Genomic DNA, 14,180 nt, shown 5'->3' on the forward strand with positions numbered 1-14,180 from the left:
TTTCCAGTTTGGCCTTGACTCATAGTAAAATATTTTGTTGCTGGACTGAGTTTTAGGCTAGAATAGGATACTCAAAGTTAATGGTTCTTGTCTACATTGTAAACAACAGAAAATAAGTGCCCACATTTTGGTTTGTATAGTGTAATCCAATTCACAAAGCGTTTACCAAACCATCTCAAGGAATGTCAGAATTTAGCATTGTTTCTAGCTGAGACTCCCGAATCCTCTAAATTATGGAACACCTCAGGACTGAAAAAAAACCCTCAAGTATTAAAATGTCAAAGCACATACACACACACACACACACACACACACACACACACACAAAATACACAGAGGCAAAGAATTATGAACTGAACCAAAGATAATTGGACTAAAGTACAGTAATTTTAGAATATTGAGATTCAAGAATTAATTTCTATTATTTCTACTCTCTGACTATTGGATGATCATAGATGGTGGTGGCCTTATTGAAGTTTTCTGTACTGTTAGGGAATTGTGATTTAATTTCATTGCACAGCATGAGATACTGATGAAAAACAGAATGGAGATTATTTCTCTTAAGTGTGAGAAATAGGAAAAATATGACCTGTAATTAAACTATCATCAATACAGAGATAATTTTATAAAGTGAACTTCACCTTCACAAATTAGGAAAATGATAATCATTGATAAATAGTTGAAGATTCAGACTACGGTGAGATGATGAGAAGAAAGGAAGATGGAAAAGAAACAAAGTCCTAAAGAAAAAAAAAGCACAATATGTCTTATCTGTGTAACAGAATATCAAGATTACTATTGAATCCATAAGAAGGGTTCCATTATGACACGGTGACGTAAGAGGCTTCCAGAATTCACCTCCTCTAATGAATACATAGAATCTACAGCTACACACAGAGTAAATCTCTCTAAAAGAAATCCAGAAACTGGCTGAGCAACTCCTACATACTGGGTGAAAAAGAAAATACCCACATCACAGGGTGAGCGATTTTCTTCACTTCTTTTGTCACATCTACATCCCTTTCACATCCAGATTCTTGAAATACTCCCTAAGGGGTCTTTTGCTCTCTTCTGCCTTCCAGTTCTTCCATTTCCACTATTTTACATTGTTTTATTTTAACACTCTCCTAGCACAGTAATTATTCTATTCTCTCATCCTTTCTGCATTTAAGAGTTTAGTTTGGTTTGGTTTTTGCCTTCACCCATTACTTTCTCTCCAAACAAGAAATGACCTACTATTTTCCTGCAGGCCAAGTCTATCTTAAGACTTTGTCCACATAATACTTTAAGATGAACAGAATGTAATACTACTAAGCAATTCAAAGCAACAAACTATCAATAAATGTAATAGCATGGATGAATTTCAAAAACATATTGAGCAAAAAGAGCCAAACCTAAATTGGTTGTGTCATTCCACTTACATTAAGTTCTAGAAAAGGCCAATTTAAGTTATGGTGATAGAATTCAAACCTGTTGGAGCTCCTGGGTGGCTAGGTCGGTTTTGTGTCCAACTCTTGGTCTTAGCTCAGGCCATGATCCCAGGGTCGTTGGATCAAGCCCCGTGGGTAGCCTGCTTAAGATTCTTTCTCTCTCTCCCTCTGCCCCTCTCCCCCTCTTGCGTTCTCTCTCTCTCTCTAAAATAAAAATTTAAAAATTAAAAAAAAAAGAAATCAAAACTGTTGTCACCTTCCTGGCAGGCAGTTGCCTGGAACTGAGAATAAGGGAATTGCTTTTGAGTAATGAAAGTATTCTACAAATTATTTAGGGTAAAGGTGACATAAGTATATACATTTATCAAAACTTATTAAATTATATTTTTAAAGTCTCTATAATTAATTTTCGTGTAAATTATATCTAAACATTTGGAAGAATGACAGCCTTAAGTTAAAAAACTAACAGGGGCGCCTGGGTGGCTCAGTCCGTTGAGCATTCAACTTCAGCTCAGGTGATGATCTCGCAGTTTGTGAGTTTGAGCCCCATGTTGGGCTGTCAGCCTGTCACCGCAGAGCCCACTTCAGATCCTCTGTCCCTCTCTCTCTCTGCCCCTCCCTTGCTCATACTCTGTCTCTCAAAAAATAAATAAAACATTAAAAAAACTAACAAAAGTTGGGTCAACTGGCTGTCTCAGGAAAGCATGTGACTCTTGGTCGCAGCATTGTGAGCTCAAGCCCCACAATGGGTGTGGACCTTCCTTAAAAAAAAAAAAAGATTTGGGGCACCTGGGTAGCTCAGTCAGTTAAGCATCTGACTCTTGATTTCAGCTCAGGTCTTGATCTCAGGATCATAAGTTCAAGACCTACGTTGGGCTCAGTGCTAGACACGAAAACTACTTTAAAAAAAAAAAAGAACCATTTAAAAAATGTTTTAAGAGCTTTATCAAACAATTGCAGAGTGAAGACCTTATTGGATTCTGATTCAAGGTACCAAAATGAAAAGAATAAAATGTGAAAAAAAAAACTAACGTAAGTTTTTATAAATTAATGTTTAAGCAATTTTTTGAAATGGCTGCCAACATTTTCAACTTAGAAATCTGTGTTTCTGTCTTTTTATAGATATCGGGAAGACCAGGGGACACCTGGGTGGCTCAGTAGGTTTAGTGTCCGACTTCAGCTCAGGTCACGATCTTGCAGCTTATGAGTTCAAGCCCTGCATCACTGACAGCCCAGAGCCTGGAGCCTGTTTCCAATTCTGTTTCTTCCTCTTTCTCTGCCCCTCTCCTGCTTGTTCTCTGTTTCTCTCTCTGCAAAATGTATAAACATTAAAATTAAAAAAAAAAAAAAAAGAAAATGGGAAGACCTGGAAACATTGAATCCACATTTTCAAATAAGCCTAGCCTTTGGGCTTAGGACCCAGTAAACTTTTACAACTTCAGTTGCACAGAGACCCCATCACTCTCCAATGTGTCTTGCATACAACCAGTTTCATCCATTTATGTTTTCTCTGCAGGCACACAGGTACTTGAGTTCATGACTGTGGTCATATCCTTTCCATCCATTTAGTGCTTTTTGTTTGTTTGGTCCTTTGGTCCAAATTCTAGTTCTTATTCTTGATGTGATTATTTTCATTGTATTTGGGCAAACTGGGAGTATCCTAAGATTACACATACATATCAATGGCATAATCACAATCTCACTGAAATGTCAAACCTAAAAATTTACCTGATACAAAAGGCAGTGGACCTAAGTAGAGACAGGTCATTATCATTCACCCAGAGACCCTGGAACTAAGCACCTTTTATAAACATACAAAGATGTAATGAAATAATAAAAATACAGAATGCCTACAAATAATGCAGGCACTACTTTATGAATGATTAACCTTTCCTGTTTTTTTTTTTCCTCAGTTTAAATTTATTAAGATATTGGGGCGCCTGGGTGGCGCAGTCGGTTAAGCGTCCGACTTCAGCCAGGTCACGATCTTGTGGTCCGTGAGTTCGAGCCCCGCGTCAGGCTCTGGGCTGATGGCTCGGAGCCTGGAGCCTGTTTCCGATTCTGTGTCTTCCTCTCTCTCTGCCCCTCCCCCATTCATGCTCTGTCTCTCTCTGTCCCAAAAATAAATAAACATTGAAAAAAAAAATTCTGGAAAAAAATAAATTTATTAAGATATCAAATCCTAAAATATGTATCATTGAAATCTCTGAGTATATCTTATTCCACAGTGGTATTTTTTTCCCAAAAAGCTTGTCATTAAACACAGAGCAGGTAAATAATTTTATTATTTTATTTATTTATTTATTTTTTAATGAAGTGTCTTTTTTTTTTTTAACGTTTATTTATTATTTTTGGGACAGAGAGAGACAGAGCATGAACGGGGGAGGGGCAGAGAGAGGGAGACACAGAATCGGAAACAGGCTCCAGGCTCCGAGCCATCAGCCCAGAGCCCGACGCGGGGCTCGAACTCACAGACCGTGAGATCGTGACCTGGCTGAAGTCGGACGCTTAACCAACTGCGCCACCCAGGCGCCCCTAAATAATTTTATTAATGATAATTTCTGGTAGTTTTTTTTTATTTCAAGTTTTTTAACGTTTATTTATTTATGTTGAGAGAGAGAGAGAGAGAGAGAAGGAAGGAGAAAAGGGGCAGACAGAGAGGGAGAGAGAATATCCCAAGCAGGCACCATGCTGTCAGTGCAGCATGAACTCGTGAACTATGAGATCATGACCTGAGCCAAAATCAAGAGTCAGATGTTTAACCCACTGAGCCACCCAAGTGCCCCTATTTCAAGTTTACATTTAAATTCTAGTTTATTAACATATATGGTACAATTTATTTCAGGCATAGTTTAGTGATTCATCATTTAATTATAATACCTAGCGCTCATCACAATAAATGCCCTCCTTAATACCCATCATCCAAGTACCATTCCCTGCCCACTTCCCTCCATCAACCTCAGTTTGTTCTCCATAGTTAAGAGTCTTTTATGGTTTGCATCCCTCTCTTTTTTTTCACCTTCCCATATGCTCATCTGTTTTGTTTCTTAAATTCCACATAAGAGCAAAATCATATGGTATTTGTCTTTCTCTGACTTATTTTGCTTAGCGTAATACACTCTAGCTCCATCCACATTATTGCAAATGACAAGATTTCATTATTTTTGACAGCTGAGTAATATTCCATTACTTCTTTACCCATTCATCAGTCAATGGACATTTGGGCTCTTTACATAATTTGGCTATTGTTGATAGTGCTGCTGTAAACATCAAGGTTCACATGCCCCTTTAAATCAGTATTTTTGTATCCTTTAAGTAAATACCTAGTAGTAAAACTTCTGGGTTGTAGGATAGTTCTATTTTTAACCTTTCAAAGAACCTCCACACTGTTTCCCAGAGTGGCTGCACCGGTTTGCATTCCCACCAACAGTGTAAGAGGGTTCCCCTTTCTCCACATCCTCGCCAACACGTGTTGTTCCTTGTGTTAATTTTAGCCTTTCTGACAGGTGTGAGGTGGTATCTCATTATGGTTTTGATTTGTATTTCCTTGATGATGAATGATGTTGAGCACATTTTCATGTGTTTATTAGCCATCCAAATGTCTTTGGAAAAAAGTCTGTTCATGTCTTCTGCCCATTTCTTAACTGGATTTTTATTTTTTGGGTGTTGAGTTTAATAAATTCTTTATATCTTTTGGAAACTGACGTTTTTGTCTCATACGTTATTTGCAAATACCTTCTCCCATTCCATTGGTTGCCTTTTAGTGTTGTTGATTGTTTCCTTTGCTGTGCAGAAGCTTTTTATCTCGAAGTCCCGGTAGTTGATGTTTGCTCTGTTCCCTTGCCTCAGGAGACATGTCTAGTAAGAAGTTGCTGTGGCTGAGGTCAAAGAGGTTGATGCCTATGTTCTCCTCTAGGATTTTTTTTATTATTTTAATGTTTATTTATTTTTGAGAGAAAGAGATAGAGTGAGAGTGGGGGAGGGGCAGAGAGAGAGGGAGACACAGAGTCCAAAGCAGGCACCAGGCTCCGAGCTGTCAGCACACAGCCTGACGCAGGGCTCAAACTCAGAAACCACGAGATCATGACATGAGCCTAAGTCAGGCACTTAACCAGCTGAGCCACCCAGGCGTCCCTCCTCCAGGATTTTGATGGTTTCCGGTCTCACATTGATCCATTTTTAGTTTATTTTAGTGTATAATGTAAGAAAGTGGTCCAGTTTCATTTTTCTGCATGTTGCTCCAGTTTTCTCAGCACCATTTGTTCGAGATTGTCTTTTTTCCATTGGATATTCTTTTATGCTTTGTCAAATAATAGTTGACCGTATAGTTGTGCATCCATTTCTGGGTTTTCCATTCTGTTCCATTGATCTATGTGTCTGTTTTTGTTCCAGTGCCATACTGTCTTGATAATTGCCACTTTGTAATATCACTTGAAGTCTGGAATTGTGATGCTTCCAGCTTTGCTTTTCTTTTTCAAGATAGCTTTGGCTATTCGGGATCTTTTGTGGTTCCATACAAAACTTAGGATTGTTTGTTCTAGCTCTGTGAAAAATGATGGTGATATTTTGATAGGGATTGCATTAAGTGTGTAGATTGCTTTGGGCAGTATAGACATTTTAACAATGTTTGTTCTTCCAATCCATGATTATGAAATGTTTTTCCATTTCTTTGTGTCCTCTTCAATTTCTTTCATAAGTGTTCTATGGTTTTCAGAGTAAAGATCTTTTTACCTCTTATTCCTAGGTATCTTACTGTTTTGGGTGCAGTTGTAAATGCGATCGATTTCTTGATTTCTCTGTCTTTCTGCTGTTTCATTATTGGTGTATAGAAATGCAACCAATTTCTGTGCATGGATTTTATATCCTGTAACTTTGCTGAATTTATATTTCAGTTCTAGTAGTTGTTTGGTGTAGTCTTTCAGGTTTTCTACATAGAGTATTGTGTCATCTGTGAATAGTGAAAGCTTTACTTCTTCTTTGCTGATTTGGCTTCCTTTTATTTCTTTTTGTTGTCTGATGGCCGAGGCTAGGACTTCCAGTATTATGTTAACAACAATGGTTAGAATGGACATCCCTATCTTGTTCCTGACAATAGAGGTAAAGCTCTCAGTGTTTCCCCGTTGAGTATGATATTAGCTGTGGATCTTTAAAAATGGCCTTTATGATGTTGAGGTGTGTTCCTCCTTATCCCTACTTTGTTGAGGGTTTTTATCAAGAATGGATGCTGATGTGCTGGGTGGCTCACTTGGTTAAGTGTCTACTCCTGATTTTGGCTCAGGTCATGATCTCACAGTTCGTGAGTTCAAACCCCAAACTGGGAGCATGCTGGCAGTGCAGAGCCTGCTTGGGATTCTCTCTCCCCATTCTCTCTGCCCTCCCCCCAAATAAAGCAATAAATTGAAATACATGGATGCTGTATTTTGTCAAATGCTTTTTCTGCATCTATTCACAGGATCATATGGTTCTTATCATTTCTTTTATTAATGTGGTGTATCATGTTGATTGATTTGCAAATATTGAACCAGCCCTACAGCCCAGGAATAAATCCCACTTGATCATGGTGAATAATTCTTCTAATGTATTCTTGGATTTGATTTGCTAGTATCTTGTTGAGACTATTGCATCCATGTTCATCATGGATATTGGCCTATAATTCTCCTGTTTAGTGGGGTCTTTGTCTGGTTTTGCAATCAAGGTAATGCTGGCCTCATAGAAGGAGTTTGGAAGTTTTCTTTCCATTTCTATTTTTTGGAACAGTTTAGGAAAAATAGGTATTAACTCTTCTTTAAACGTGGTAGAATTCCCCTGGGAAGCCATCTGGCCCTGGACAGGTGCGTGGGAAATTTGTTTGTTGGGAAATTTTTCATTACTGATTGAATTTCTTTGCTGGGTATGGGTCTGTTCAAATTTTCTGTTTATTCCTGTTTTGATTTTGGTAGTTTGTATGTTTCTAGGAATTCATCCATTTCTTGCAGATTATCCAATTTGTTGGTATAAAATTTTCCATAATATTCTCTTATAATTCTTTGTATTTGTGTTGGTTGTGATCTCTCCTCTTTCATTCATGGTTTTATTTATTTGGGTCCTTTCTCTTTTCTTGTGGATAAATCTGGCTAGGGGGTTATCAATTTTATTAATTCTTTCAAAGAACCAGCTCTTTGTTTCATTGATCTGTTTTACTGGAGTTTTTGTTTATTTATTTGTTTGTTTCCATATCATTTATTTCTGGTCTAATCTTTATTATTTCCCTTCTGCTGGCCTTAGGTTTTATTTGTTATTCCTTTCCTAGATCCTTTCAGTGTAAGTTTAGGATGTGTATTTGAGACTTTTCTTGCTTCTTGAGATAGGCTTGTATTTCTATACACTGCTCTCTGTCAGTGCAGAGCCCGACACAGGGCTCCATCTCACAAACCGTGAAATCATGACCTGAGCTGAAACCAAGAGTCAGATCCTTAACCAAATGAGCCACCCAGGTACCCTCATAATTTTATCTTCTATATCACTTATTTGTTCCTCTGCTTCTTCCATCTTTGTTGTCATTGCATCCATCAGTTTTGCATCTTGGTTATAGCATTTTTTATTTTGGCCTGGCTAGTTTTTAGTTCTTTTATCTCTGCAGTATGGGGTTCTCTAGTGCCTTCTATGCTTTTCTCAAGCCCCACTAGTATCTTTATGATTGTTGTTTTGCATTATGGTTCATGCATATTACTTATATCTGTTTTGATTAGATCCCTGGCCATGACCTCTTCCTGTGCTTTCTTTTGGGGTGAATTCCTCCATTTTGTCATTTTGTCTAGGTCACTGTCTTTTTGTGTGTTAGCATAGCCTGTTTTACTTCCTGCTCCTGAGAGTAATGGCTGTATTAAGAAGAGGTCCTATACTGTCCAGGGCCTGGTGCTTCAGGAAGTGTTTCAAAGTGTACACTCTGCTGTTGTGTTTTGGTTGCTCTTTCCCTCAGGTCAGTCCTCTGCAGTTTCTCCTTGCCTACAGTGAGGAGTGTTTGGACCTTGTCCACTGTGTGGCAAGTTTTAACTAGGTATGTTTTTGTCTGTTTGTTAAAAGAGGATAAATATGATTTCCCTTAAAGCTGAAGGTTTGCAATACTGTATGATCAATAGATTTGGTATGCGTGAGGGGTTTGTGCTAGTCTTCTGGGGGAGGGGCCTGCTGTGCTGATTCTCAGGCCAACTTGCCCTAGTAAAGATATACCTGTAGGGCGCAGGGAGGCAGGACTTGGTGTAAGTGGGTCCAGCCTCCACTTGGTGGTGCTGTGCTACTCACTGAAGGGTGTTGGTGCTGATGGGCCAGAAAATGGTGTTCCCCAGCTCTCTTGTCCACAGAGAAGGGAGTTCGCATCTGCTGTTGTCCAGAAAGCTGTCACAGAAGAGTGAACAGTCTCCCCTCTTGTGTCTCTGGCTTCCATCAGATCTCTGCCTTTACCCTATGTCTGGGCTGTCTGCCTGCCAGACAGCACAGAACTCCTGTGTTCTATCTCAAGCACTCAGCTGAGTTTCAAAACTCTGAATTTTAGGGACCCGGTATGGTGTGGACCCTCACTGATCCTCTGGGGAAGGGTCTTGCCATGCTGCAGCTGGTGTCATTTAGTTCCAGAAAGGCAGTTGCATGATTGCACAGGGGTTGGAGTTTACGGTAAAGCACAGCAAAAAGCTGGCACCAAGGTTTGCTGCCCTCATCAGGTGTCTCTGTTCCTATGCTAATGAATAGGACAGCACATTGGTACAGGCCAGCTCTTTTGTCCCCTGATAGGCCATGCCACCTCTCCCAAATGTGCTCCAAGAAGGGGAGCTGTCTGTCCCAGTGTGACCCAGGGGATCCTCAGACCACACTGGCTGCCCCCAGGCCTCTGCCCTCCTTCCCCACAGAAGCACCACTATGCCCACCAGGCCCCAGCAGTAGCACGACTTTTAAAACTTGAGACTTTTAGTGCTACTGCTTATAAAAATTTGCAATAATCAGCTGCTCTCATTCTCCCAGTCAGTGGTTTTGGGGAAGTGTTTCTCTTGTGAAGTCTCTGTTTCTCTCTCCATCTCTCTCTCTCCTCTCTCTCTCTGAAATCAAGGCCCCCTCCCCTCTGCAGCACCTGGGATTCTTTTCTTCCAGGAATCATGTCTCCTCATTTCCTACCTTCTAAAAAATGGCTTCTTTTCTCCCCCTGTTTCTGCAGTTTGTTCTCTCAGCATTCAGATTGATTTCTTGGGTGTTCAGAATGATTTGGTCTTTATCTAGCTGTGTTCCAGGGACAAGGCAAGCCTAGGGTCCCCCTACTGCTCCACCATCTTAACTCCTCTTTGATTTCCTGCAAGGTTAAAGTTACTCTATTTTTAAGGTTACCTGAACATGTCACAAGTCACAAAAATATTTTTAAGATTCTTTAATAGAAAAGTGACTGAAATAGATTGGATCAAAATAAGCTTCACCTTTCATCAGAGACTAGGCATGAGATATTTCCATTCAGATGGAGGATTTTTTTTTTTTTTGGCTTATATTCACCTGATGAGTGAGATATGAAAATCAGATTTCTAGCTTAGCTAGGGAATTCTATTTTGGAAACCATATTCCTCTCATTTCTATTCAGTAGCACATGGAGTGACAACAGAAACACTGCAATTAAGTAATCATCCAGTTTCCTCATAAGAACACAGTATGTTTCAGATGATATCAAGAAGACATGATATGCAATCCATAGGACTTAGAAACATAACATACCAGCATAATGTTTTGAAACCCATTGTCAACAATATTTACTAGGCATGGCAAAAGAGGGTGGGTGTTAAGAAAAGCCAAAATTACTGAAAGGGTCTGGTAGCAAACACCTGTAGATTGCAATTTGAAAATAAATTTTCTTGTCATTAAAGAGAAATGAATTTTAAGTAAGCATGTCATTTGCTTAAACATTTCCATTGATTCACTCTTCTGGGTTGCTAGCCAAAAGGTTCTCATTGCACTGTGCATTGTAGCATCTACAGGGCAGAATATAATCATTTGCATTACTAAATTAGAGAGAAAATACTAATTAAATTAAGGTGAATTTCTGCTTCTCACACTAGTAGTAAACAGAGAGACGTCTGATTTGGCCAGGTATTCTAAGCCCAAAGAGAGGTGACTAACAATGATATACTTTTCTTAGACACACTTGGAAGATTCAGATAAATTTAAACTCTGAGTCATCTTGGGGAAATGAATTAGGGTGAGGAGGGAAAAGAGAAAGTAGGGTGACATTGCAATCAGTTGTGCAATGGTGTTTACAAATGTTGGCCTGAATTTAGAGGTTTTGGGAACAGAGTTAAATTATACCAGGCCAGTGCCCTGAATGGCTCTGTGCAGTGAGGCACTTGTCAAGTTCCAGAATGATGCTTCCGAAGCATTCATGGCTTTTCCTACTGAACTAGGTCAGCAGTGTTTGGATATTAAGTTTGGTCTTCATGGATATTAAGCATCCTAAAGTAATATTTGATTTCTCTCTCCATGACATAGTCAAGGGAGTAATAAATTTGAGAATCTGAAGTATCCAGATTATTTTCTGACTTTTCTGAATTTAATAGAATACAGTCAGATACATTTTTACAGCTTTATTTCTAATGCAATTAAAGGTAGTGATTTGAAACCTGCAAATAATGAGCATCTACTATACTTTGTGATTTATATTAATTATCTGATATAATCCTCACTATGTCTCTATGAGATAAGGTTTATTTCTATTATAATTCTTATAATATATAATTATATATTATATATATAATATATATATAATATATAATTATTATAATTCTTATAAAACTGTAAAAATGAGGAATCGGAGAGTTTAATTTATTCACAGTCAGTATGCTAGTAAGTGCATGATTGGGATGATTTAAATTCTGACCTGTCCTACTTCAGAGTATTTTAAAACATATATTGTAACACATTGCTGCTGGGACACTGATCAGCCATTTTTTTAAATAAAAAAATTACAATAGAACAAGGCAGTGTAGAAAGTATTAGACAGGAACACAGGTAGCAACAATTTTTGAAACTTTTCTTTCAGATGTGTATGTATGTGTGCAGCATGTGTGTAATGATCTAAAATAAAAATGCATTACTTGCTGTATCACAGTAAAAAAGAAGTTTAAAAAATACTGCAGTCTACATTCTCAAATCAAAATAATCCGTGGTAATTATAATATGTAAAAAAAGAAACCCCCTAAAATAAAGTACCGTAACTGGAAGATCTGACTGGTAACTTCCTTAGCTTTACAGGCTGTGTGGGCTGCTTTTCATTTTCTCTTTCACTAGATGTATAGGCAGATATCTCTCAGATGACTCTCTGGTTTCTGCAGTTCAGAGCCTGACCAACTACTGTGTGGCACTTAAATGTACACAAGATCTCATTTGATACCAAGTAACACTGAGTTAGAGCTTATACAAATATTAGAGAGAGAATGCAGAATTTAAATATCTTTCCCAAAGTCACCTAACTAGTACAAGACAGAAATAAGAATCAGTTACAGACCCTGTGATGGCCTCTTCTGTCACTTCCATTAGGTGGCATATGGCAGGTGTTCCATGTACACACATTTTTCAGGCTCAGAGCAGAAAAAAAAAAAAAAAAGGAGTGCTTAAGGAGTGTGTGAGTCTTTAGTGCATCACTAGTGCTGATAACATGTGATGGCTTTTCACACTAGTAATAAATATATGTCCTTCTTGATCTGACAACACCAACAAAATAAATCGGCATAATCATTTAATTTAAAATGTATTAAGCAACAATTCTGGAGCCACAAAATTACCAGTTTTTCAGAGAATGAAGAATCCTTCAATAATCTTGAAGTGGGAGTAGGAAGGGGGGGCAATGAAATTGGATGTATTGTAAATAAGATACTAACTGACAGATAAGGAAACTTAATTCAGCAGTAATATATGATAATGAGGAGCTTTAATAGTTTATTACTCTTTATAAATATTCTCTCCATCTCAGCTATATGAAACATGATTTGTAAATGTAAGGATAATTTGATTTGGGTGTTCATTTAATTGATTGACCCAAATCCACACACAGGGAAATCAATTGTTTTGTAACTATATGTCTATTTACTAATCTAGTCAATTTGAGTACAGGCCATGTGAAAGACAATACACAGGGCATCTCTAGAAACATTGTGATGCATAGTTTAATGCTAAATATGTTATAGGCACATATGTAAAAATAATCCAAATGTATATTTATACAGAATGTATTTGTTTAACTGGCTAAAATATAATTAGATATACAAACAAGAAATAAATGTGAAAAAATATCATAGCCACCGTGTTTAGGAAACTATAAGTGAGACAGGCATAAAATAATGTAATTAGCTATAACTCACAAATTCACAAGTGCTTTTGACATGGCTTTTCTAAGAGTAGTAATATAGCATTTAGCTACTACCAGCTTCGTTTCTATTTCTAGGAGCTAGTAACCAGGAGATGGAATGCTACAGGGTTATTGTTGGCAAAAGACCAGGTATTTCAGAGGTCTGTACTCACTAGCAGGGCATGAGTTTTATGAGGATAAAAGAGTTGAGAAATTAGCCTCTTCTCTGAGAAAACACTAAATGGCGGATGACGCTGGTGCTGCAGAAGGCCCTGGAGGGCCCTGAAAGGCCACCTGGGCTTCAGCAGAGACGTCGGCAGTGGCATCTGCGACCCAGTCCAGCTATGGTCTGGATCGAGGTTCCCCAGGGCAAGGTTCGGGACAAAGAGTGGGTCCCCATCACCAAGCTGGGCCACCTGGTCAAGGACATGAAGATCAAGTCCACTGGAGGAGATCTCTCTCTTTTCCCTGCTGATCAGGACTCTGAGATCATTGACTTTTTCCTGGGGGCATCCCTGAAAAACGAGGTTTTGAAGATTATGCCCGTGCAAAAGCAGACCCACGCTGGCTGGTGGACCAGGTTTAAGGCATTTGTTGCCATGTGAGATTACAAGGGACAGGTTGGTCTGGGTGTTAAGTGCTCCAAAAAGATAGCCATTTCCATCCCTGAGGCCATCCTCCTGGCAATCATCATCCCCATCATCCCCATGCAGTGAGTCTCCTGGGGGAACAAGATCAGGGCAAGGCCCACACTGTCCCATGCAAGGTGACCAGCCGCTGTGGCTCTGTGCTGGTGTACCTCATCGCTGCCCCCAGAGGCACTGCCCAAGAAGCTACTGATGATGGCCAGAAATGACACCTGCTACACCTCAATCAGAGGCTGCATTGCCATGGGGAGTAACTTCACCAAGGCCACTTTTGATGCCATTTCCAAGACCTATAGTTATCTCACCTCCCACCTCTGGAAAGAGACTGTTCACCAAGTCTCTCAATGATGAATTCACTGACCATCTTGTAAGGTCCCTGGCTCCAGCTGTGGTCACTACATAGTTTTATATGAAAAGAATAAAGTGAATTAAAACCCGTTTTTTAAAAAGTTGGGAAATTATGACTCTATGTTATATATAAACTCATATCATAGTTGCAATAATTTATCTATCACCAAGCATCTCGTAATGCAGCTGTAATGTAAGAGAAGACACCTGGATTTAGAGTCAGAAGACTACATTGAAATAAAAGAACTAAAATTTACTAGCTGAGTAACCTTGAAAATTAATTAGGCTTCAATTTCTTCCACTGAAAATTGTAGATGGTAATTCTTTTTTTACGGGAAGTTGTAATGGTAATTTGAGGTTGAATCATATAAAATTGCTGATATTTGATCATTTTTATCTACAAAA

The 14,180-nt window shown here is 38.7% G+C and overlaps 1 pseudogene; it reads left to right on the forward strand.

Annotated features, from left to right (window-relative positions):
* The window catches only part of LOC121025997 (40S ribosomal protein S2-like), a 46,687-nt pseudogene extending 32,857 nt beyond the window's left edge, over positions 1-13,830 (forward strand).
* Positions 13,831-14,180: the final 350 nt, after the last annotated feature.

Source organism: Herpailurus yagouaroundi, unplaced genomic scaffold, assembly GCF_014898765.1.
Source record: "Herpailurus yagouaroundi ecotype Mexico unplaced genomic scaffold, PumYag 67793, whole genome shotgun sequence".
NCBI classification, from domain to species: domain Eukaryota; kingdom Metazoa; phylum Chordata; class Mammalia; order Carnivora; family Felidae; genus Herpailurus; species Herpailurus yagouaroundi.